Below are 27194 nucleotides of genomic sequence, written 5' to 3' on the forward strand. Positions count from 1 at the left end.
CTGAAGCCTGGCTTGGAGAATTTTGAGCATTACTTTATTAGCGTGTGAGATGAGTGCAATTGTGCGGTAGTTTGAGCATCCTTTGGCATTGCCTTTCTTTGGGATTGGAATGAAAACTGACCTTTTCCAGTCCTGTGGCCACTGCTGAGTTTTCCAAATTTGCTGGCATATTGAGTGCAGCACTTTCACAGCATCATCTTTCAGAATTTGGAATAGCTCAACTGGAATTCCATCACCTCCACTAGCTTTGTTCGTAGTGATGCTTTCTAAGGCCCACTTGCAGGTTAAATTTTCCTAGCAGTTTGGAGTTTTTTCTTAAGTTTGGGAAAATTAAGTAACTTGCAATAACACTTAGAGATATCAAATGTAGTTAAGAAAGGTTAAGAAAATGTGGATGTATATTATATAGAATTCATACTATCTTTCCTACTCTCTCTTACAAAATGTATGCTTGTGTGTGTATGTGTATATTTCATTGACAATTTATGTTCTGAATATCAACCAATCAGTAGTTGGTATATTGAGAAATCAATCAATCTTTAGGTTAAAAAAGATGCTGAGGGCGAAGACTATTTGTGGGTGGAAATCACCAACTACTGAACTATATGATTCACGTAAATAGGCAAAAATATTCTCATACCAACATTCACATTAGATTAAACCCTTTTATTGTAGAGGTGGTGATAGACATATCTAGCAAAGAAGCCACCCAAACTGGGTATGTTTGGAAAATGTATTTATGCTGTTACAGACTTCACTATTCAAATATGAACCTACCTACTCTCTACCTCAATAGATTTTTAAGCAGTTAAGTGGTTGATTTAGGAGAACATAAGTAGTCAACCGCAATTTCAAAATACAGCTAGAATACTATCCTACAAAATTCTTCAAATCTCTCTCTCTTTTTTTTTAACCTCAAATCAATGGATCTAATACTTTTCTCTCTTGCTGTGGGGACTAGCTGTGCATTGCAAGTGCCATTATTTCTGAAGGCTTCAACTAGTAAAACATATGTAGAGGAGAAATATAGGCTACTGAAAGAAATGAAAGCCTGGAATGGAAAAAAAAAAATGCAATCTAGTATCTAAGATGGAAAACTCTCAAAAACAGTAAGTTATACTTCCAGTAGCTTAAAATGCAGTTAAGCTGTATTATTGGAGGGGAGGATCTGATTCAGAAACCAAATACATTTTTACTATGGGTTTGGCAGTACTTCCAGGACAGCTTTCACTAAAGTGAGTTCTGCAAACACCATCTCTGTGACACACTTCACAAAAATAGCAGTCTGGAGTAAGATAAGTTTGCAGAAAATTATATGCCATTTTTCCTTCTTGGAAATTTACAATGCACAATAGCATAATACAGGCTCTGACAAGTCCTGCAGAAAACTAACCCTGTTCATCTTTGTGTAACTTAGCATGTTCCCTAACTTACTTGAACATTGTGGATCCTCTTTCTTGAGTGACAAGGAGGAGTGTATATTGAGACATGTTACTCTAGTGTGCTTTGCTAAGGATCTACTAAATCTGAAACATGGTTTGAATCTCCTCTGCCACTCAGGCTTCAGAACTCAGTAGCAGCTAACTCAAAGAGATCAGACTGTGGTCACTTTTGGCAAGTTCCACCCCTCTGGTAGGGCTCAGATTTCATCTGGCCTTAAACTCCACGACAGTGTTGTAAATTGTGAGCTACCATTTAACGTGTGTTCACAAAGAAATGAAAGGAACTCCCTTTTTAGGACAAGAATACTGGAGTGGGGCACAGCAACCCCACTCTCAACCCAGGGATTGAATCCACATCTCTAATGTCTCCCTGCATTGGCAGGTAGGTTCTTTACCACTTGTACCAGCTGGGAAGCTCTTTGAGGACAAAACAAAGATCAAAGGCAAAAAGACCACATCTGAATGACAAAGGTGAGAGCAGTCACATGGTTGAGAGATTACTATACAGCAAATGGCTGGACGGTGAAAAGGTGTAAAAATATTTAGATCAATATTTGGAAATTCTTCTAAATGTTTGTTTACTCAACATTAGTTTACTCCCAAGAAATAGTGAAGATACCTGATTCAAAGCAATGTGAGGAGCTCAAACGTTAGTGCCTGTGAATGCTTCACTAACAGGAAAAACATCTTAAACTGCAACTCTTTTGAAAAAGGCTATTTATGAACACTGCTAAGTTTAAAACAGCTTGACAAGAATAATTATGATTTTATGAATTTGTTCACAAAATAGCACTTGATATATATTCTTTGTAAAAGAAACTCTCTAACCACTAAGTAAAATTTAAGTTTATAAAATCTTAAAGTAGGTAAGAATTCATTTTTCTGGCAAGAGATTAAAAATGTGATGTACAGTTTACAGCACAAAAAGGAGAAGAAATGCCGGAGCTACTTTTTGTCGGGCCCCAATGGAAGGAGCAACAATTCATCAATTTTAGATTATTTTAGAAACAATCTATAATCCACAGCTACAGATGTTGGGCCCCAGACAAAAAAATCCTCACAGACTTATGCTAGGTAAGTTTTTTTCCAAAAGTGAGCTGAATCACTAACTCAAAGAAATTTCTTAGTTGTTGAAAATCATAGCCAAATGATTCAAACTGAAAGAGAGATTTACCATAAAACTCAAAATTAATGCTAAGAAGACCAAAGCATTTAATAGTAAGTAGACCAGCTACAAACAGATATAGGGATGCAAACTTCCTTTAAAGTTTGTGCTTTGCTGTTATCATAGAGACTTGCAAAGGAAGTCAAAAGCCACAGAATTGCCTGCAGGACAAGCCTCAAGTTATTGGAGGTGTATTATAAGTATTCCCTTCTCTATCTCTGGATTGCTGTGGTTTTCCAACACACATAACTTTAGGATAGTTTAATGGAGAAAGTGCGGTGGTAAATGTACTTTTGCCAACAGGTCACACCTGGCTTGTATAATACAGCTCATCCACTGTACATGAAATGTTAATTGTGACTTTGACCACTTCAGTGAGGAGAAGCTGCTAAAAATAGAATAAATTTTCACTGTGCTCAATTTATGCTTCCTATGTGCTGTAGCTACTTTGGGGGGGATCCATGCTAACCATATGCTTGCCTACTCTCAATCTGCACAAAATATACTGCCATGTCTACATTGGCCTTTTTCTTTTTTTTTTTTTTAAGATTGGGGACTTAGTAGGAAGTCTACTTTTCCCCTTAAAGTCAGGGCTGTACGTTAGAAAAATTTTCGAATATTATAAAAGAAGGCGAGCATTTACAACTGTTATTTGCATTTAAACTAATATATTTCAAGGTGGTCATTCACTGGTGACTGTCACTTTTACATGCAAATTTACACATCAACTGGCTTAAACTAATTGTAAAATCTTCAATTTTATGCTTAAATATCCTATTATTATTGTTTTCCAAAGTAAGCAAAGAATTATCCTCCTAAAAGAGAATTACTGCTATGTTCTGGCATTTTTGCTTTTAAATTATCTTCGAAGCTATGTGTATATAATTTTTTCAAAGTACATTGTGGAAAAGGTACTTTATATGGTAGTTACACATTAACAGCTAACATGGCCTTATTCTTTACATTTATTGAATACCTTCTTTGCAATGATTTCGTTTCAAAAGATTGAAACATTTTCAATTATTCACTTGTTTCATATTTATATTGATTGGCCATTACAAGGAGAGTCTAATGTATCTTTAAAGCAATACTCAGAACTATAAGAGACAAGGAATGACTAAAAAAAAATGACTAGCCCGTAGACTTAAACATGGCTTATTTCTGGTTGTAATATGTATTCTATAAGGTGACAACAACATATATAAAATGGGATATCATAGCCAAAGCCCTTACATAGCAGATAATATCAAAAAGGAACACAAACAGTGGTTATTTGCCAAATATCCATTAAATGCTAATCACTGTGCTTCAAATATACCATGCTTTTCAAAGGCAGAATTAAAACTCAGCTGTAATTTCTCTTGCTCTGATTAGTAATACATTCTATTAGAATTTGAGATGGTAAGAAAAGTATGATAAAGAAAAAAAACACACCAATAACTGTAACAGTAACTCAAGGTAATCATTTCTCATTCATTAAAATCTATTATTCAATAGACCTGCTATTACTCAGTACCTGCTAGGTGCCTGATGTTGGGGATGATGCAGTGAGTAAAATAGACAAAGTTCCTACCCATATGCAACTTATAATCTAGTTGGGGAAACAGACAGGAAACAATCCACTAATTAATACACAAAGTGATTTCGACACAGAGGTACTTCAAGAAAGACTAAGAGAAGTGGTGGTTCTTCTACTGACCCTTGGAGCCTCTTAAAAGTTCCTAATGGCCTAGAATCCATCCCCGGAGAGTCTTCTTTGCTAAGAATGAGTAGAGCCTGGCTGGCCGAAGATAACAGAGTCCCCAGATTATTTTGATGGGCAGAGAGAGGTGGAAAGTGCTACACATAGCAGACAAGGTTCTCAGAAGTTCTTTCTAAGGAAAGGACACATGGGCAGAGAGCAGCTTATGTGCACACACCACAGGAAGGAAAACTCCAGGCAGGAAAAAGTTGGTAGAGAGCCCCAGTTGTGAGGTTGTGTTGGGTGGTTCTAGGAATAGAGAAGAGGGTAATATAGCTGAAGGCTGGGGAATGAGACAGATAAGGTAGGAATGCTGTGGGGAGGACTTAGGACTTAATTCTAACAGTGAATAGGTGTTCATCCTTGGGTTTTGAGTAGGAGAATGACGCTGACAGCATTCAATATACATGTATAAATAATTTATTTATATACACATTCAAGAAAATACTTTCTATATAATTTTGCGGCCAACATTTTTCACTTCTGTCATGAGCAGTTCTCATGTCTTATATGTGTATTGTGAGTTAGTTACTTAGTCGTGTCCGACTCTTTGTGACCCCATGAACTGTAGCCTGCCTCCTCTGTTCGTGGGATTCTCCAGACAAGAATACTGGAGTAGATAGCCATTCCTTTCTCCAAGGTATCTTTCTAACCCAGGGATCAAACCTGTGTCTCCAGCATCTCCTGCATTGGCAGGTGGGTTCTTTACTGCTAGTGCCACCTGGGAAGCCCTATGTCTTATATATGTGTGTGCATGCTAAGTCGCTTAAGTCATGTTCGACTTTGTGTTACCTTACGGACTGCAGCCTGCCAGGCTCCTCTGTCCATGAGATTCTCCAGGCAAGAATACTGGAGTGGGTGGCTGGGCCCTTCTCCAGGAGATCTTCCCGACCCAGGGATCAAACCTGTGTCTCTTACATCTACCTGCACTGGCAGGCAGATTCTTTACCATAGTTTTTACTAATTATCTTATATGGGACAGAATGGTTTGTGCGCTATGATTTCTTAGTATAAATGTAATTAATATATTAAAAACCCTTTTTTTTGTATACTCATTCTCCACATTTTTGGAGTATTTCTTTAGGCAGTTGTTTCCAAATAGGGGCAACTTCCCTACCCCCACATCTCCCATGAGGCGTTTGCAGTGTCTGGAGATATCAAAGGTTGTCATGACTGAGTGGAGTGGAGAAGGTGAGTTGCTATGGCATCTAGTGAGTCAGAGGCAAAGGATGGTACTAAACAGTCTACGATGAATAGGACAGTCTCCCCAAACAATTTATCCAGCCCCAAATGTCAGTATTGCTGCTGTTGAGAAACTCCGCAGTAGTAGAAATGTAGCAATTAGATCAATGGTTCTGAAACTTTACCATTCATGAGAATAATTTGGAAACTGGGTTGTATCACAAATCACTGAACTTCACCTTCAGACTTCTGGTTCAGCAACTCTGGGGAGGGACTTGAGAATATTACACTAGTCACAAGTTCCTTGAGAGGATACAATTGGTCTGGGGACCACACTTTGAGAATTCGCACTAGATCATTAAGTTAAGGGTTTTCTTTTCTTAAACCATGATAATGTGGGTAACATGACAATTCATAGTCCTGATAGCATTATTATCATTTGATTTTATTCTTCTTAAAATAATTGCTAACTTGATAGGTGAAAAATGATCTATCATTGTTTAAAGTTAGGATTCTTTGAATTTAGGAAATGGGGAAGAAGTTTAAAAAGCACAGCAATATGGATTATCTCTTCTGTGAATAACCTTTCATATCACCTGCCTTTTTCTTATTGAGAGCATACAATTTTGTTTGTTTCATCCATTTAATTATTTTGTATAACAAAACTAACACATAGTATTTAAAAAGTGTGCTAATCAGGAGAATATAGAATGAAAAGGTCAAACCTTCTGTTTTTCTAGTCAAACTCCTTCAAGACAACTATAATTAACAGATGGGTGCTCCCTCTGGATGTTTTTCTATTTATCTGTCCATCTACCTGGGCTTCCCTGGTGGTTCAGGAGTAAAGAATCTGCCTACTAATGCAGGACAAGTTTGATCCCTCAGTTGGGAAGATACCCTAGAGATGGAAATGGCAACTCACTCCAGTATTTTTGCCTGGGAAATCTCAAGGACAGAGGAGCCTGGTGGGCTAGTCCATGGGGTCACACAAAATCAGACACGACTTAGTGACTGAACAACAACAATCCCTTTAGTATCTGTTTTCTTAAAAAAAAAAAAAGAATGAGATAAAAATACATAATATGTTATAGTACAACTTGCTTTTTCCCCCTTAACTATATATCATGGGAATCTTTCCAAGTCAGTACATTTAAAAATACCTCATCTTTTGAAAAATGCTGTTACATTTCATAGTATGAAAATAATTTATTTAACCATTCCCTTGCTGATGGACTTTTATGTTGCTTCTAATTTTTCGCTGTTACAGACAATGAAACATGTTACAATGAACATATTTGAACATATTAGATTTCTGAGGTTTTTTTTTTGTGTTAAATGGCATAATATTTCATTAGTTTTGTTGTATTTATATTCTCTCAATTATATTTTTCCTTAATTTTGTTTATTTATATTTTTATGTGTTCATATCTAGCATTATTTCTTTTGGAATTTCTCTCATTATTTTTTAATTATAAAATTCATCCATTTAAATAAATCAGGTAATTGTCATCAATATTTTTTTCTAGATTTTAAAAATGGTATATTTTTGTATCTTCTAATTCATCTCAGTGTATTTTACTATATGAAATGTGAAGGTAATCTCTATTTTTTTTCAATAGCTAGCTGATTGCCCCAATAATATATCCTACAACTCACAGACAAAAGCACCTGGTATGTTTTATTCTGGATGATTTGTATTCTGCACTACCACTTTACTGTTCAAATAACTGTAATTTTAATATACACTAGGAATATCTCCATTTTTTTTCTTTTTCAGATATAAAAGAAAATTTTCAGATGGATAAAATGAGCCTGAGAAACACTGAATAATTTGATCGAGACCACATAGTTAAGTGGCAGCAACACTTAGATGAAGATGCAGATCTTTATTACTCTGGGAGATAGATCTTCTTTCCACAAACAACTAAGAGTCGAGAAATCAAGGGGTTTGAAATCAAGGGGTTTCTTAATGATGAGGCCTGAGACCTGGGGTAGATGTGGAAGGGAAGTGAGTCAGAAAGTCTTGGGTGACATATTTTGATTTTTTCATCACCTGATTCATATTCAAGGATATATTTATAGAGATGAAAAGGGTTTCAGGTGGAAGAAAAATCAAAATAATACATATTGCCTTTTTCTCCAGATTCACACAGTGTGTTCAACTTCTGAGAATATTCACTTATCATTGTGGAAGGAAATGCACTATTGGTGAGACAGATTTAGAATTTCAGCTACACGGTTCCCCTTAGGTGTTTTCTGTTAAGCTTTCAAATGGTTTTAGCCATTCACATTTGACCATGTCAGCAGTAAAAGAAGTCTTAATTTGCCTATTCCCTGAGCTCTGTTGATCTAGCAATAACCATGGATAACATCATCATCCTGGGAAGACACTGCCCTGGGTTTAAGAGAGAAAGGCTAGGAAATATATGACGTGTTGGAAGTATTTTTAGAAAAGAAAAAAATATAACACTGTTTATTATTCTTTACTTGGAATTTGTCCAATAAGGCAGTTAAAACACTAGTATGTGCTAGTAACATTTTATACAGAACATTGGGGGTTGTGCGTGGATCAGCATTAATTAGGCCAAGCAGAGTAAGGCACCTAATTATAAGACATTAGTGGGAATATGGAACTTAAATATTTGCCTTATGATTTTAGATAAATCTAAAAGGAATATATACTATCCATGTGCAAAGTCAGAATTCATCAACCTCTTTTCCACTCTTCCTATTCCACTAAGGGATCAACATCAAACCTTCCACAGTTTTCTAGAAAATTGTCTCCTAGTTTAAGAGGTTCCAGAAGAGCTGAAAGAAAGTCAGTTCTAGTCTGTGTGTCAGTATTCAGTTGTCCACACTTAATTTTACTTTCTGAGGGAAAATAAATTTTATATATTTTTCACAGTGACTTGACTCTGGCTGCACAAGTTGAGGCTCCAAGGTGAATGTGTGCATCTGAGTGACAGGCTGCTCAGTGATAGAGGACAGGGACTGATGGTGTTTTGCTTCAGAAAAAAGAACAGTTAGGGCAGCTGTGATGACTGAATGCAAAAAAAGAAAAAAAAACAAACAAACCCCATGATATGGAAGAAAAAGTCTATTTTTCTCTAGTAAATCCAGTTCCTGCAACTGACCCACAGACTAATTTCATTTCTGTATGAAGAATTAGAGTTGTGAAAATAGACTAGTCTGCTTCAAAAGATTCACATTTATTACAGAAAATTTAGAGAAGGTAGACAAGTTACAATAGAAAATAAAAATCCCTCATAATTCTGTCATTTAGTTATTATTATTTGGTATGCTGCTAGGTCACTTCAGTCGTGTCCGACTCTGTGCGACCCCATGGACTGCAGCCTACCAGGCTTCTCCGTCCCTGAGATTCTCCAGGCAAGAACACAGGAGTGGGTTGCCATTTCCTTCTCCAATGCATGAAAGTGGAAAGTGAAAGAAGTCGCTCAGTCGTGTCTGACTCTTAGCGACCCCATGGACTGCAGCCTACCAGGCTCCTCCATCCATGGGATTTTCCGGGCAACAGTACTAGAGTGGGGTGCCATTGCCTTCTCCCTATTATTTGGTATAGATTTTTCTAAATGTATACTATAAAAATAAGGAGACTATCAAGGTTATTAAATATTCTACACATAAAAAGAACACAAGTTCTCCATCAGGAGGCATTCACAGATGTTCCAGATTCCCATACTGGATGGTAAATCCAGTGATATTTAAAATGTGGTTTGGTTTGGGCTTCCAGATTAATGATGAAAGAATGAACATTCTGGGAAAGTCCAAGATGACGTGGGATAATATATCATAACTGAGGTTTCTTCTCCACCCTCGCTCATACCTTTTTCTTTTCTCCAAGATTCCATTAACAACATTTTGTCCTCAGTAGAGGGATGGCACAACAGAAGAGCAGAGAAAGTGCTTTGATTTCTTTGTAAACTAGGGTATTTGAATTGCAAAGGACTGGGCCTTGGGGTTTCAAAGGCTCAAGTGCCCTGGACTTAGAATTGGAATGATGGCCTAATCAGTAGACTGGAAGGTAGATGAAGAGCCAGGTTAGCATGCTGCCAGACAAGAGAAAGATTTCTCTGGATTGGGAGGAGAGTTAAGAAGAGCAGAGACTTGGTAAGGTCCTGTGAAGGTGGCTCGGTCAGGAACCCTTCCTATCCCTCTTCCCGAGGACAGGCTGTGGGCAAGTCTGAGGATTCTGAGATCAGACAGACCTCTATTCTCCCCTTGGAGCAGACCTAGGGTTAGAACAAAATCTCAGAGTTCTCTGCTCAGTGTTATGTGACAGCCTGGATGGGAGGGGAGTTTGGGGGAGAATGGATACACGTGTGTTTATGGCTGAGTCCCTTTGCGATTCGCCTGTAACTATCACATAATTATTTGTTAATCGGCTATATTCCAATGCAAAGTAAAAAGTTAAAAAAAAAACAACCCTCAGATTTCTTCATGTTTAATGTATCAGGAATAGTTAAATACAAATTACTGCATGGTATATCTACACAAAGATAGCAAGATAACCTTCACAGGGTCTGCTGGTGACCGATACCAGACCTGGGATTGGAAGAGATGAAGACAAACAACCAGAAGGAAATGAAGACCATCCAGGACAGGTGACAAAAACCAGACACTTTCTACCCTGCTTATCTGCTTTATTACCTTTCTCCAACAGAATGTAAACATCTTAAGGACCAGGACTTTGTTTCTGTTTAGTGCTGTATTCCTAGACCGGGATTAGTCTTTGGCTCATAGGTGCTCAACCAATATTTACTGAAATACTGTATAAATGGATGCTCTCCCTGCCCCTCACCAGATGCTTAGGCCATTCTTAGCCCTCCAGAACTAGAAATGACCCAGGAAAATGTTTAGAAGTGTCTAGAAGACACTCTGAATTGACTAAATTTAAAACATTTAGAAGAATGGGCCTCAAATAATGCCTGGTTTGAGACAGTCCTACCTTCCTATCATCTTACTCAGAAATGATGCCCATGGGAGCTCTTCTCTGTCACAGCTGTGTCTTTCCAACGCCCATCTAGATCGACACATACTAGGTACTCAATAAATACTTGTCAACTGCATAAACATCTGAACTCTGGGGAAAAGAAACAAGCAAAAAGGGCCTCAAGAGGGAAATCAGTTTTGATTTTGGTACAATACTTACGTTTCTTGTACATCAGAGATGGTGAGAACATGAATGCAGAGATTGTTAAACAGAGATACTATTTCTTGAGACCTAGTTCAGGGCTTGTAACTATGCAGGGTACCTTTCTTTCCCACATATTATCTGACTCAGTTTTTAACATGTACCTGATTTGAACAAAACTGATGAGAAAAGTCTAGAATAAAACATAATTTTTATCTGATTTATACTATGGATGGTTGAAGCTAAAGATAATGACACTTTTTTTCCTGACCATCTGAAATCTGACCATCACATAGTATTTTAGGTAAAATGTTTATATCTGCAGAAAGGCACGGAGAAGGCGATGGCACCCCACTCCAGTACTCTTGCCTGGAAAATCCCACGGACAGAGGAGCCTGGTAGGCTGCAGTCCATGGGGTTGCGAAGAGTCGGACACGACTGAGTGACTTCACTTTCACTTTTCACTTTCATGCACTGGAGAAGGAAATGGCAACCCACTCCAGTGTTATTGCCTTGAGAATCCCAGGGATGGGGAAGCCTGGTGGGCTGCCGTCTATGGGTCGCATAGAGTCGGACACAACTGAAGTGACAGCAGCAGCAGCAGCAGCAGAAAGGTAAACCCCTTTAAATATATATAATACTTGGCTTAAATATAGAAGCTATTTGTTTTGCCTTTATACACATGAATTTGTAATCTGTACTGTGGTGGAGAAATAAATTGTGCGAGTTCCTGCATACATCCTTGTGCACATGGACGTCAGGCTAACTCATGCGTCTATTGTCTGTAATCACCTGTGATGACTCAAATCTGGACCTTTTCATTCCTCTAAGTTTCATCTGCTGTTATCCATGCTGAGTTTTCATTCTTGTGCATACATTTTATTATAATATTACATGTTAGTAATAAAATGTAATAATAGAGATAAGAGGGATTTTGAATTTAAAACATTGTATAAATATAATGTGCTATGATTATTAAATATTAAAGTAATTACTCCTATCCCATTAGAACTAAGCCGTGTGATTTGTGTGCTTTTAGTGACTAAGGGGTGAGGCTATAGGTAACCTAAGATATTTTTAAGTGTATATGAACCAAGAATAAATTAAACAAAGTGACAGCAAGGCTGAAATAATGTAAGCAAGCCCAAAATGAAACATTTCAGTGAACTCAAAATAGAGTAGTGTACTGCTACCGACTGTTCCCCTATCTTGACATGCTGACTTAATTTGGCATCATGAAAGAAGAGAAAAGGATAAAGACAGAGACAAGGAGAAATGGAGAAATGAAGATGGTTTTAGAGTGATCATGACCAGGCCATTCATATTTCTCATATAGCCTGGAAACAATCTCATACTTATTGGAAGATGTGACCTTTAAATGTTCCTTACTTGCAAAAAGACAAATATTCTAGAAGCTGGGTATTAGCTCGTGGAGTCATCTGTCCTGCCTGCTCTTCAAGTGGAGGTTACTGCAGGGGTGGGGGATGCAAGCTGTAGATGAGCAAATGTGTTACTTATTCTTAACATTTGCAGACTTTAGAGTAAGCTCTCTTTGACAGCTCCCTGATTTCTTTAATGTAGCAAATCTCTAATCAGCCTAGATATGTTAAAATGTGATTTTTACAGAGAATTGACCTGAGTTGAGTACTTGAGTTGAAATGTGTATTTTTCGCCCTCAAAAGCTGACTTGGAGGGGAAAAAAAATCAGATATTCTATGATATACTTTGCCTCAGTGACAAGATGTTTTGGGGGAAATCATCCAAGCTTGAAATAAAATCTTTATTGAAAGTAATTCTACATTCATGCCAGTCAGATACATTGTAGGATTAGACCGACTATCCCAGGGGAAAACGACGGTATATGCACAGGCAGAGCTGGTTATTTGGACCTCCCGTCAGTTCTTAACTTCCTGACAATGGCTGAAGCATTCACAACTGCTACAGCTCTGTTTTCATCTTTATTTTGAGAGAAAGTTAATACACTTTACCTTAACTACACCAAATGTACTGGAAAATAACACAGTAATAAGATACACCCTGCCTACCAAGTGATATCTATGTGTAGAGAGCATTTAGCTGTGCATTTTAAGGAAACAAATACAAAGCGGCAAATGACAGAGAGATACTGGGATTATTTTTTCTGCTTGAACTTTTAAATTTTTCTGGCAAAGTCTCCTGTGTGCTGTCTTAAAATCAACATGTATACATATTTATGGAGCCAAGGAAATGACTTTCATTGACAATTTCCTTCAAATGCCACGGTGGGAGGAGCCCTTGAAAATTATTATTACTAGAGTAATTTGGTTATCAATGTTATTTGGTGTCAAAAAGGAAGACACAGGTGTGCCAGGTGATATTTGGCTGCATTTAGAGTCAACAGCCTAGGATGTCACTTTTGTAAAAGTCATAGAATTGTTTCTTTGGATATAATTAACACTGGCTAAAAAAAAAAAAAGAGAAAAGGCATAATGTCAAATTTAGATTTATATTCTGATTCATTGTGAAGACAAACCATAATTACAGTTCTAACGGACAGGAAAAACATGACCCCCAATAGATGCTTGATAGTAACCATGTTCAATTTAAAAACTCAGAACTTAATTTCATAATTCTCATAATTTTATAACTTTTGGTTATATGTTGTAAAAAACTTTGCTTTCATGTTATCGAAGAGTGAAAGCAAAAGGGTGAGGTGGCTTAAAACCCACAAGTTTAAGGAGACAAATGATGACCTACTCTCATGTTAAAGAAAAATGACAACATACTTCCCTAGACAAAGAAGTCTCAAGGTAAAAAGAATATGGGTTCTGAGAATCAATTTCCTACCTGAGTAATGAATTGGTTAAAAAAAACAACAACTTTGTTTTTAAATCTTAAATGCTTATGAATGTCCTTCAATGGGTGAATAGATAAACAAACTGTGGGACATTCACATTGTGAGATGATGGAATATTATTTGGCAATGAAATGGAGTGCACTATCAAACCATGAAGAGATCCATTTAAAATGTATGCTGCCAAGTGAAAGAGGCCCATCTGAAAAGGCTATATGATTTAAGCATCTGACATTCTGAAAAAGGCAAAACCTAGAGATAGTGAAAGATCAGTGGTTGCCAGGAGTTTGGGAAGAGGGAGGGATGACTGGGCAGAGCACAGAGGAGTCTTAGGTAGTAGAGTTATTCTGTATGATATAATGGTGCATACATGTCACCAAATATTTATCAAAATTCACGTAATTTACAACATTAAGAGTGAACCTTAATGTAAACTATGGACTTTAGCTAACAATGATGTATTGATGTTGGCTTATCAATTAAAACAAATGTACCACACTAATGCAAGATTTTAATAACGGGAGATTCTGTGGTTGTGTGTGTATGTTTTGGGGAGCAGGGGGAAGGGGAGTGGAGAGTATATGAAAACTCTCTGTACATTCTATTCAGATTTTTGTAAACCTAAATCTGTTCTGAAAAAGTGTGTGCATGAATGCTAAGTTGCTTCAGTTGTGTCTGACCCTATGGACTATAGTCCACCAGTAAAATTATAAAAAAGTGAAAGAAAAAAAAAGGATAACAGAAGCAGATTGCATTAATTCAGGGGACCGAGGTCGATTCCTGCTTGCCTATTTTTATGGCCACACGCATTTGAATTGTTTTGTGCTGTGTGTCAGTCACCATATCCAAAACCATATTTAAGCCTGTCTCTATGAGGAAGCCTTTAAGAACTGTATTCTGATCACTTCGTTATTTGCTTTCTTGGCATTTAAACATTCAGATTGTATTACATTGTTGTTGACATGTTTTATTTTTATCTCTAAGTTATTTCATGCACATATGTTTTATCTCCCTCAATTAGATTGCAAAATCTTTGAGTTTAGGTGGTGTGTTACCTTCTACTTTACTCCTATTTTCACTGCAGTAGGAAATTTGGGCATTCTATACCTTCCTGTTATTACAAATATATTTTGCTTTACAGGTCACTGGCAGGTTAAGTTTTTCCTCACCCAGATGCATTTTTGCTCCAACAGAAAGTGAACTGAACTGAACAAAAATGAGATACTCTCTAATACTTGTCTAGCTACAGTCAGAGCCAAGCTATCCACAGATACTCTTGTTAGCTGCTTTTTCTTAAGTCCAGAAGGGCAAGTCAAGATGATCAGCAAAGACCTTGAGTCCTTTTCCATGTCAGTCCTTTTTCCCTTTCTCCTTTCCCCTGTCTTCTCTTTTTGCTTCTTTTGAAAAAAATCACAGAGGATGACTGGAGAATAGAATTTGGAAATATAGCAATTTAATGTAACATTTAGAGGCTTTTTTTGGAAAAGAGAATTCAGTAGGTGCAAAATATCATCCTTGGATGCTCTGTTTTCAAGGGTTTTTATGAGGTAGTGTGAAATTACTTTAGGTTAAGGTGTCAGAAATAGAATGTAGGAGTTGTGAGGATTGTGTTGATAAGTTTTGCTTTTTTACAGAAATGTCTACATCATTCAAAGGGGAAAGAACTGACTTAGAGTATTCTGTAGATGTCCCTGAGGCCTACTGACCCAGTACACCATAGGAACCTGGAGAAAAAGTTGATTCAGTAAGGAAGTTTTGGTCTAATAAACATGCACAGTTTAATGACTGGGTGGGAGATCAATTGTTCAAAGACACAGAAAGCCTGGTTTCTTCCCTGTCTCCACTTTTTATTGCATGTAGGACTTTGGAGATTCACTTAATCTTCCTCATCCCCAGCTTCCTCTTTTGGAAAATCAGACAGTTGGGCTAGAGGAGTTCTAATTTGTGCACTAAATCCTGTTGTTCAACAATTTAATACATACACGCAAAGTTTAAACTCTTTTTTTTCCTTCCTCAAATTTGAAATGATTGGTAAGGAAAGTTGACAAGCTCAGAAACACATGGTAAGCACAGTTCTCAACAGCAAAATAAAGAAACTCTAAAATTTAAGGGATTGTAATAATGTCTTACCTATGTACGTATATGCTTTACATATAATTGACACATACAGGGTATGTATGCATATTTTGGGCTTTCCTGGTAGCTCAGCAGGTAAAGAATCTGTCTGAAATGCAGGAGACCCCAGTTCGACTCCAGGGTTGGGAAGATCCCCTGGAGGAGGGCATGGCAACCCACTCCAGTATTCTTGCCTGGAGAATCCCCCTGGATAGAGGAGCCTGGTAGACTACAGTCCATGGGGTCTCAAAGAGTCAGACACGACTGAGTGACTAAGCACAGGACAGCATGGATATCTTCACTATAAGACTTATATTTATTTATTAAAATAAAGATTGAAAGAAAAAGGCAGACTTAGGGAATTTTTGAGGAAACAGACACAAGCCTCCTGTTCTCTTGGAAGCATAAGGGTGTGTCTGTAGTCTGCATTTTTGTTTTCATAACACCTATAAAAGAATGGTGGCAATGGACCAAGAGACCCACTTTGGCTGAGATGACACAGCTTTACCTGGCTGATGGTGGCTGTCTGCTCTGTGGGGAACGACCCTGAAGCTGAAAGAGCTATGTGACCAATCAATAATGTCTACATGGGATTTGGATGAGAAATGGTGGTGTATGTGCCAGGAATGTGCCATTCAGGGTAAAAGTAATTTCAAAAGGAAATCAGATACATCTATAGAAGTATTACAAAGCCTTCCTAGATGAGAAGGAATCTGGAAACTTGAGAGGCAAGCTGCTGGGAGCATTTGAACCAAGCTACCCTTAAGTGAGTATAGGAAAAAAAAAAGGGAAAATTATAGCTGCATAGAAGTGTCAAAGTAGACAAATAGTGACTTTAGATATGCTGCTGCTGCTGCTGCTAAGTCGCTTCAGTCGTGTCCGACTCTGTGCGACCCCATAGACGGCAGCCTACCAGGCTTCCACGTCCCTGGGATTCTCCAGGCAAGAACACTGGAGTAGGTTGCCATTTCCTTCTTCAATGCATAAAAGTGAAAAGTGAAAGTGAAGTCGCTCAGTTGCATCCGACTCTTAGCAACCCCATGGACTGCAGCCTACCAGGCTCCTCCGTCCATGGGATTTTCTAGGCAAGAGTACTGGAGTGGGGTGCCATTGCCTTCTCCGATATATATTAAATTTGCAAAGATAACTATTTGCAAGACATTTAAAGAAATATATCTATAATGAGATATAAATCGGTAGTCCTTTCAAATTAGAACATAATACCTGCTTCATTTTTTAGAAGAAATTATACAACATATATAATCTGTATTTTAAAAAAACCCAGTTTCCAATGGATGTACATTACCTACCTTACTAGTATATTTTATTACCTTATAATCATCAAAAAATGAGGTTTTCTGTGGTTGTATGTGCAGACTGAAGAAAAAAGTCACAGAAAGGAAAAATCCAGTCTCTCAATGGTTAAAAGGGTCTACTAATGTCAGTTGTTAAGTAGTAATTTTATTAAGTAGTGATAATAGAGGGAAGACGTACAAGGCTTCTAAATAGCAGAGGGTCAATGGATTCTATTCATTTTGTGTTTATACATTCGTACTCTTTGCATGGCGCCTCATTGCAATGCCTTATCTGGGAGGATTACTAATATGACAACACTCCTGATTTATAGAAGCCCAATTAGGTTAAACAGTTTGATTCATTTCAATTGGATAAAAAAACTCTTGTTGAAGCTGAATTCTTGCTTTGCAATGAACACAAACTCACACTCATTATTACTTATGGTGCTTTTCTTTATGGATGAAGTGCTTTGCAGCCAAGTAGCAGTAGTCACCAGCTGATGACCATAAGGAAAGGCAAACACTGTCAGCAGAATAACATCCTTAGCCAAGTGTTTATGTTGGATACATATACAATACATAACTGTTCTTAACTAATGATACAAAGTTGGCCTCCCCAAGTTTCTCCTTTTGTATTATTTCTTGCCACCCATGTGTTAAGCAAGATTTTCTCAGGACCTAAGCACCCCCTCACCAAAAGTAAGTTCTGCTTCTTTGCAAGCTGGATTTATTCCTTCTAGCTTCCAAGTGAATATCATACATCATATAACTGAGTTAGTTATACATACAATTGTGCTGATGTGACTATTCATGCAGTTTTCAGAGGTGGTTCATTTAGGTACAGGGTATCTTAAGCAATGAAATGATGTGGATAATTTGGTGTTTTTGAATGTTTCCCTTTAAGATCCTTTGTTTCTTTTTTCCTTCTGAATCTATTGGTTTATTATATTTTCAATGAAAACTTTTTTTTTTTTTCCTGTAGGCAGGGGAAAACATCTAAATCTTCCTATTAAGAACTTTATTTTCTTTCTTTTCCTTGCTCCAACTTTCCTTGCTTTAAATGTTCTCTAACCTACAATTTGGAATTTTCTCTTCAATTGGCTGAAGTAATGTTTTACTGGCATTGCTCTGGCCAGATATTCCCTTGATAGATTCAGCACCAAGCTGAAAGACCTGGCAAACTGCTGGGACCAACAGAATGAGACATTGGTACATCGGGAGTGTGGTGAAGCCAGCTAGATCAGAGGGAAGTTGATGCAGCCCAGAACGTGGCTCTAGGGACACAGAGAAGCTACAACAAAGAGTCAGCACAAAAGGCCAAGCAACACAGGTTGGCAAAGGCTACAGCCAGGGGATGAGCCATATTTGTAGGAACAACATAGCTACCATCTAAGACGACATGACACAATCAGCAGGAACATCTCAGCTCATGACCCTGGTATCAGGCCCTCCAGTAGGAATTTCTGCTTCTGTTTTTCTAAACCTCAAGTGCTGTATGGTAAGCCATCTTCTCTCTGATAAAGAAGCTAATGTTTGTTCAGCCCTTGCTTTGTGCCACTCAAGTGCATCATTTTATTGTTTCCTGACAACAGCTTTATGAGAGCTTTATGAGCATTATTACTCCAGTATTCTTGCCTGGAGAATCCCCATGGACAGTGGAGCTGGGTGGGCTACAGTCCATGGGGTCGCAAAGAGCTGGACAAGTGACTGAGCGACTAAGCACAGTTCAGCACGCAAAGATGAAACACTTGAGGCTCAGGGAGGTGCCCTGTGTCACACAGAAGTGGTTGTGTCGAGATTCAAAGACAGGTCTTCTGAATGCAGACTAGGAACTCCTCTTCTCTTATCATCCCTCTGTCCTCCTTATACTTCACTGGTTTCTCTGTTTGCTGCTCTTTCTCCCCCAGCCCTGGGTCTCTTTAGTTCCTGATCAGATAGCCCTCATCTCCATACCCAAAGCTCTGAGCCAGCCTGTACCCCTCCTTCCCCTGGCCCCAGCTCACTTAACCCCAGCCCGGGTAAGAGCCCCAGGCCCCTGGCTTTCCTGGCAGGAGAATAAAGACAGCTGGCAGTGAGAAAATCCTGTGAAGGAGAATATGAGCGCAGTCGTGGTTATGGCTTTGCTGTCTGAGAACTCCCTCTGTCAGAGAACTGCTCTGGCTTCCCACACTTGCTACATGGACAGATGTTTTCAATTATTATCACTGACAAGCCTCCGGGCCAGGTTCCTTTCTGATTGGCTGTTACGGGACTCAGAGGGGACGAAAGGAAACTGAGGCTGGGACACAAAACACCTCAGTCATCACTTTAATCATGTTTCTCCAAAGCCACTGGTTGAGTTGGACAGTTCACCCAGAATTGGAATCCTTTTGTAAACACAGACTCAATTTCCTTTCTTTTCATTCTGGTTTCAATTTTTCTGCCCATAGTTTTTCTGACATTGTAAGAGAGTGAGACATTTGTCATTTCTTTACCAATTCTTTCCTTTTGTTGTTCTTCCAGAGTTTCGGGTACATACCAGGATATAGGGCGAATTGTGATTTAGTGAAATTTAATTTGATACTACTAGATGACATTGTGTAATCATCGGCAAAAATGACCTAGGTCTGATCTGGAAGTGCCAGAATCATCCAGTGTTTCCACCTATAGAAACCCAGGGAATGCCCGATCCTAAACTTCTCATGTAAGTTTTACACCAACTAGGGTTTGCTGGGAGCCATTTAACACATCCGAGCTTCATCATTAGGGCTGTTGTCTAACTTTCTAGCTAATAACGGTATCAGCCGTAATTACCGTGATTTCTTTACCTCACCATCTCTGGTGTGTCCTAAGGAGACACAATGAAAAACTGATCCCAGGGGAAATCTGAGGGAAGTCTTGGCATGGTTGAAAATGGGAAAGAATGTAGGCATGGCTCTTAGAAGCCACCCTGACAACCCTGTCTTCTACATTCCTTCTCCTTCAATGGGATTAGTTACATTTGGTATCACTCGGCCTCTAAATTCTCATTATTTATTCCTTCCTTCCTATTTCTATAATTAGAAGGGGAAATTAGACTGTCAGGTGGATTAAAGCTTTTGAAATTCATTTTTATTCCCCATTCTGTCATTTATCTGGTTAGAAAAAAATGTATTCAAGATGCTCCAGTGTTTCTGCATATTAGTTTCATGTTTTTTTGATGTCCTGAAGTTAGGTTTGTGTGTGGTCCATCTTGCTCAAGTCTCCAGACTGCCTTGTCTCTGCTGCCATTTTAAAACAATAGCAGCAGACAAGCAATTCACCAAATGTATTTGGTAAAACAGACAAAAATCCATGGACTTAATCCTGAAGGCTGGAGCCTCCATTTTAATTTCTGAAAAATGTATCCTTGACTTTCAAACCACACTCTTTATTTTAAGCCCAAAGGTAAAACATTATAGGATGTTAATTCATCCTTTCTCAAAAAAGGCACATGAGGGTTAAAACATATGCTTCCTTCTTCACTCAGAAATAAAAATCACTCCAACCTTTTGGGGGGATCACATATAGCTCTAAAACAGCTGAAGCTAAAAACATCAAAGTTGGCATGACTTCAGTTATCACTGAATCAGGAAGATCAAGCCAAGTTTTTGAAGAAAATGGTTGAGCATTTTAAAAATAAAAGAAGTTCAAATGCTCTTTCTGAGCATGCTCAGTGGGAGGCTTTTCAATATTTTCTTTAGGTTGGCTTTATTTTGCTCATCACTTTGGAAACATTTCAACAAACACTATCTAATTAGTCTTTATTAATATTGTTCATTAATGCCCTAGCCAAGGCTCAAGTGTCTGTCACCTGCTAAGGTGATGTTTTCACCCTGGTTGCCAAAAGACCCCCACTACTCAGTGAGGGTGAGTCGTGTTGGTCTTTCACAGCTCTGTCATTGTTGGGTTCAGGGATTTGGGGACTTCTCTGATAGATCAGATGGTAAAGAATCTGTCTGCAATCCAGGAGACCTGAGTTCAATTTCTGCGTTGGGAAGATCCCCTGGAGGAGGAAATGGCAACTCACTCCAGTATTCTTGCCTGGAGAATCCCATGGACAGAGAAGCCTGGTGGGGTACGATCCATGGGCTTGCAAAGAATTGGACGCAACTGAGCTACAAACACTTTCACTTCACTTTCAAACACTGGGGAGAGGTTGAGGGACAGGACATTGAAGCACTTCCACAGCAATATGTACATTAATATAGCTGCTAGATCCTTGCCTGTTGTATTTTTTTCTCTCAATGATCGATAACTTCAATATTTCCTCCCCAAGTGGGTAGGACAGTTTGAGTATTTGAAAAACAAGAAGCAGTTTAAATCAACTCCCAAGCATACAGACATGGTCCTTGGAAAGGAAACTGAACAGAACCTATGTTCATTGTTTTCTGATAGGATTTCACTCTCTTTTAGGCACTAAAGTGTTCATGGGTGCTTCTGGTAGTTTGGGGGCCTGCACTTATCTTGCAATAAGACAGTCACTGCCCCTGCTTTACCTGGGATGAGATCAATTGACAGACATGGAGAATCATTGACACAGGAGCTTGTTATCACTGCCATCCGATACTGTCTCAAGATGTAAATTTCTCAAATGGTATCAACAGCTTGGTGAGAATATTACTTCTTATAGCAGAGCCCTTTTGCTAGTTTCAACACTGCAGTTTCAGGAATTTCTTTACTGGAGTGTTCAGTGAAATCCTCCAATAGCATTTTTGAATTGAGGAAATATCTTGCATGTATAATGGCCCAAGGGAATTGCCTCGCTGGTGAGATTACCTCTCCACCTGTCTAAATAGCATTGGATCTATAAATTGTCAAGAGGAAAGGCAAGGGGTAGGGTCTGACATGAGTGGTGTTCCTAATATGCTGTCAGACAGTGACAGCCAGAAAGGCCAGCACAGTACAGGGTATCCCAGTAGACGAATCTGCAGGTCAGTTTAGATATACTAATCCATACTTAAGTAAAAAAGAGGTACCACTATGCTCAAGTTATAGATTCAAGTATACTAGGGGAAAAGCCTGACTTAATAGCTGGTAGCAGAATTCCTCTTAAGGGCAAAAACATAATTTTTCTTTCTTAGCACAGCATTTTGGTTGTGGAAAGATAATCCTTAGAACACAGCAGAAAAAGAGCTAACCAAATTCTCTCTATAAAACATGAAATAGACTTATGAAGGTCATGTATAAAAAGAAAGAATATGAAAGAAGGGTGTTGAGGCAGAATTACATGGTGGGAAATTGGGGGCTAAATGAAAGAGACACCCCACAAAATTCCCAGTGGAGGGCATAGGGAGAATAAGAAGGGGAGTAATAGGAATGCCTAGTACTGAAGTTTAAATTTTAAATTATCTGCTAGGCTGGGTGAGATGTAATCCTTCTATCCTCCATGAATCTTCAGTAAATGTCTAAGTCCTACGTCCTAGAGTGAGCTTTTAGAAACAAGGCAAAGTTAAGATGAGGCAACACTGGTAAGTGATCAGGCATGCATGACTTGTGGGTTCAGCTGAAGCAGGAAATCAAGCCCAAAACAACTAGAGGAAACATAAATCCTTTGCGATAACCTGCGAGACACTGGGTTTCTAATTTCATAAGGACTGAAAGTTTGAACACATGTTCCTTTAATTTTAGTAGAAATGATGATGTAGAATGACAAAAGATACTTTCCTGAGATTCTTGGTACTGTTTCTTGTCGGCCTCAACTGTACAAAAGTTTCTTCTAAAGGGCCTATGCATCCTGCTAGTTCATTGATTTTAGGATGCAGCAGGACTGAGGCGTATGTGCCCAGTCTCACTTGTGGTTTTGATACTTGGTTCTGTTTTTCAGTTTCCCCCCAAGAGCCCTAGAGGGACTGCTCAGACACTTGACTCTCTCACTTATTGCTTACCAGCTCCTTCTGCTAAGGTTATTGTCTTTTTCTGCTCTCCCAAGTATATCAGAACCACCAGCATTGCTTCCCTCCCATCTTGGAAGGTTATAGAGCCTTTTCAAGTCTGCATGTACCTGGACTCCTCTAGTCTCATCATATGGGTCAATATCCTTGACTTGAAAACCAGCAGTGGTTTTCTGTTATCTGTTAGGTAAGAATCTGTTGGCTCCTTACTTGGACATGCTAGCCCTTTCATAATACGGGTCCAGTGTCTTTTTCCAATTTGCCTCACTCAGTGTTCTCAAAACTCACCAGGATATTCCTTTTTCTTCAAGAAAGTAAACCTGGCCATGTTTTGTTACTGTTGTTTGGGCCAAAGGTGGAGGCTTGAATCAAGGAATGGGACCAACTAGAATACCTTTCTCAGCCCTTAAATTTGATTTGAAGAAAGACATTCCAGTTTGTGCAATGGTTGTTCGGAGAAGGCAACGGCACCCCACTCCAGTACTCTTGCCTGGAAAATCCCATGGACGGAGGAGCCTGGAAGGCTGCAGTCCATGGGGTCGCTGAGGGTCGGACACGACTGAGCGACTTTGCTTTCACTTTTCACTTTCATGTATTGGAGAAGGAAATGGCAACCCACTCCGGTGTTCTTGCCTGGAGAATCCCAGGGACGGGGGAGCCTGGGAGTTGGACATGACTGAAATGACTTAGCAGCAGCAGCATCAATGGTTGTTAATATAAAGTTTTTACAGAGCAGAGCATGCAATTTGGATTGTGTAACTATTTCAAGAAATAGAGTTTAAAAAAACTGAAAAAAAAAAGTACTTTGGCTCAGACTCTTTCTTTCACCAAAAGTAGCAATAAAATTTTAAATTGTTATTTACACCAAAATGTCTGAAATTATAATGACTACAGATGACCTAGTTCACATAAATAAGTAGTAAAATCTGTTGATCTCCATAATATTCAGAGACCTGGAGGTTGCCAAATGTAAGGAATTGATCTGGTTCAAGTCATCTCTCACTAGGGAGCCATTCTACATGAGGTCAGTGTCTGCCAAGTGGCCAGTGATTACCTGGGAAAAATCCAAGTTGTCTAAAACAGTCGAAGATTGAAAGATGCCTTTAATTTTGTGTGTGCGTATGTGTGTATGTTTGTGTGTGTGTACCGGCACACGCACATACGCTCAGGACTCTTAATTACCTCACAGACAACCAGAGAAAGTCATGTGTCTTCTGGATGTGACCAATCCTATATGACAACTTTTCTTTTCTTTCTTTCTTTAAAATATCCACTATTGATATTTATTAATATTGTAATTATTTGCTTGGGGCTAAGCCACTCCAGCACTTACCCCAAGACCCACCTCCCACCCCCGACCCCTGGCCCTGCTTACTTGGCTTGTCACTCTCCCATTGATCAAGAATCAGCAGTAACGATAGCTTCTACTCTGATCATGAAATTTTAACTTCCTGAGGCACAGATTGAACTACTTCTAATACTCAGCAGGAGTACCTGATTACAAATAAGAATTTCATTAGATTTTAGCTTTGAATGACTACTACTTTTAAACAGAGTCATTAATCTCCCCCAAACTGCCAGTTTTAAAATACAGATGTTCCAAGGCTTCTCACTTTTGTTGCACTCTGATTTTGAGGTTTGCAAGTCAAAAAACAAATAAGTTTCAAAAATCTTCATGAGATCATCATGAAAAATTAAAAGAATAATCTCTCAATTTCCTATATTTGGACAGGCAGAAGTGAAAAGCATATTTGAATCTTCTTTTAGATTCTACCTTATTGTTATTGTCATTTCAATGTGTGAGACAAGTTTCTATTTTTTTCTTTCTTAGAAATGAATTTAGATTTATTAAGATTAGAGTTAGAATGGATTTAGAACAGTACCAAGTATTAATCCTTCATGTTCTACCATTTTCTATTAGCACTGCTTTTTTGCCCAATACATAGTTGTGACTATAGGAAAACTGATTCCAGAAGGCAGGCTTAAAATTCTGGCTATAAAGTTCTGATTATATCGCTTATAGAAGTTTTAAATACAAGTAGATATGGGGTACACTTTTAAGTAACAGTGGCATTCATTAAGATGAAGAGTATGCAGAAGACCACCATAGTACTGCAAAGGTTCTTGTGGCTGACTTCTACTTAACCAGCTCTCTATTTTCTCTGTAAAATATACTGACCAATGCCCAGAACACACTGAATGTCTGCGGCTAGTTAATGACTCTCAACTGTGCACATCTGTTCCCACTAGAGGGAAGTCCCAGGAGAGAGCCCCAAACAAGTTTATGCCAGTTGTACTTATTATTATAATTATGTAATTTAATTAAATATTATGTAAACTGATGAAATATGAGAGCAAAAAAGGAAGACAATTGCTTTGGGGAGCACTTTTTCTGAAGAGAAGATAAATTCTACTAAATCTAAAATGACTAACGTGTTTTCTCTGAAGATGGGGTAGGTCTGGATGAATTCTCAACGCTTTTTCCAAATCTATCATAATAGCTATTTCTTGATTTTTAAATTTTGTTTCCTTTTGGATTTAGTCCCTAATTCTATTTCATATGATAATAGCTGCCAATTACCATTTCCTGAGCACTTACTATGTGCCAGGCACTGCATACAATGGTTTGTTTGCATTATCTCATTTGATAAACACAGTAATGACTATTAATTATTGAACAATGACCTTATGTGCCTGGTCTTATGTTGAGCAAATTATAAATATTACACATTTAATTCTTACAATACACCTATTTTTAGATACAAAAACTAAAACACAGAAGGAATGAAAACTTTGTCTATACTCACATACCTAATTAGTAAAAGAGCCGGGATTGAAACCCAGCTTCATGTAACTCCAAAATCCTATCTCTTGTGACTACATTATTACTACTTTTGCCACATAGGGGCTCTTTAAGGAGCCACCTTATTTATTTTTGTAGCCTCAGTGCCTAGTTCAGGGCCTGTCTCACTGTCGGGACTCATCAGTGTTACATGGATGAAGGAATGCATTGATGGATGGATGGATGGATGGATGGATATTCCTTCAGTTTTGCATCATAGGCCTTGAGGTGTCTTTGCCAGAGAGCAGGAAAGAAAGCTAGGCAACCTTTCTTACCCATACACAACAGTGCTCCTTACTCTGACTTAGCCTCCATTTTCCTCTCTGATTGATTGAAATACTATTATACTCAGAGGTAGGATAGCTGTGATGAGGAAATAAGAGGTTGCAGTTACAATTTACAGTTGTGCACAAGTAGATTTTTTTCCCTTTTATGCATCTTTTTTCTTTCTTTCAGTAAGAGCATTTTTTGGGGAAAACTGCCTGTCCTCTACTCCCAGTCTCAACTCCACTCCCAGTTTGAATGGAGTTGACCCAGTCCCTGCCTCCAGAGGTGGACTTATGTCCCAAGTCCAGCTAATGAGAGCCATGCCTTTTCTTCTGCCACAGTGAATGGATGAAAAACAAATATGGAATAAATGTGGGATCCAAGCCAGGCCAAGGAGAATTGTTCTGGGGATTTTCTATTCCCACAGCAAAAGTGAGGCTTACTTGCCTCTGAGAATGCTAAGCTGATACAATACAATACTGTTGCTGCCATCTTGCTGCCAGGAGGAAAGATTTTAAGTGAAAATGACGCTAACCTAAAGATGAACAGAGATGGAAAGAGGCAAATTCTCTGCAAGACACTGGCACTTGGATCTAGTAATGCCCAGCGTCATATCTCATCCTAGAACTTTCAGTTATGTAATCCAATAAATGCTTCTCAGGTGACTCAGTGGTAAAGAATTCACCTGCCAATACAGGAGATGCAAGAGATGTGGCTTTGTTCCCTGTGTTGGGAAGATCCCCTGGAGGAGGAAATGACAAGCCACTCTTTGCATCATAGGCCTTGAGGCCTCTTTGCCAGAGAGCAGGAAAGAAAGCTAGGCAACCTTTCTTACTCATAGACAACAGTGCTCCTTACTCTGACTTAGCCTTCATTTTCCTCTCTGATTGATTGAAATACTATTATACTCAGAGGTAGGACAGCTGTGTTGGGGAAATAAGAGGTTGCAGTTACAATTTACAGTTGTGGACAAGAGGATTTTTTTCCTTCTATGCATCTTTTTTCTTTCTTTTGGTAAGAGCATTTTTTGGGTATTCTTGCCGGATAATCCCATGGGACAAAGAGAGGAGCCTAGCGAGCTACAGTCCATGGGGCCACAAAGAGTCAGAAGCAACTGAGCATACATTCATGTGAATCCAATAAATTCTCTTTTCTACCTAAACAGTTTGAATTGGCCTTTGTCACTTGTACTAAACTTTAGCATTCAAGAACCTATAGAAGCCTAAGTAATGTTTTCATAGAGTATATAATTGGGATCAAATGGATTGA

At 38.5% G+C, this 27194-nt stretch overlaps 1 protein-coding gene across 2 annotated transcripts in view; it reads right to left on the minus strand.

Annotated features, from left to right (window-relative positions):
- The window catches only part of ARHGAP15 (Rho GTPase activating protein 15), a 698504-nt gene that overhangs the window by 6657 nt on the left and 664653 nt on the right, over window positions 1-27194 (minus strand).

Source organism: Bos taurus, chromosome 2 (genome assembly GCF_002263795.3).
Source record: "Bos taurus isolate L1 Dominette 01449 registration number 42190680 breed Hereford chromosome 2, ARS-UCD2.0, whole genome shotgun sequence".
NCBI classification, from domain to species: Eukaryota; Metazoa; Chordata; class Mammalia; order Artiodactyla; family Bovidae; genus Bos; species Bos taurus.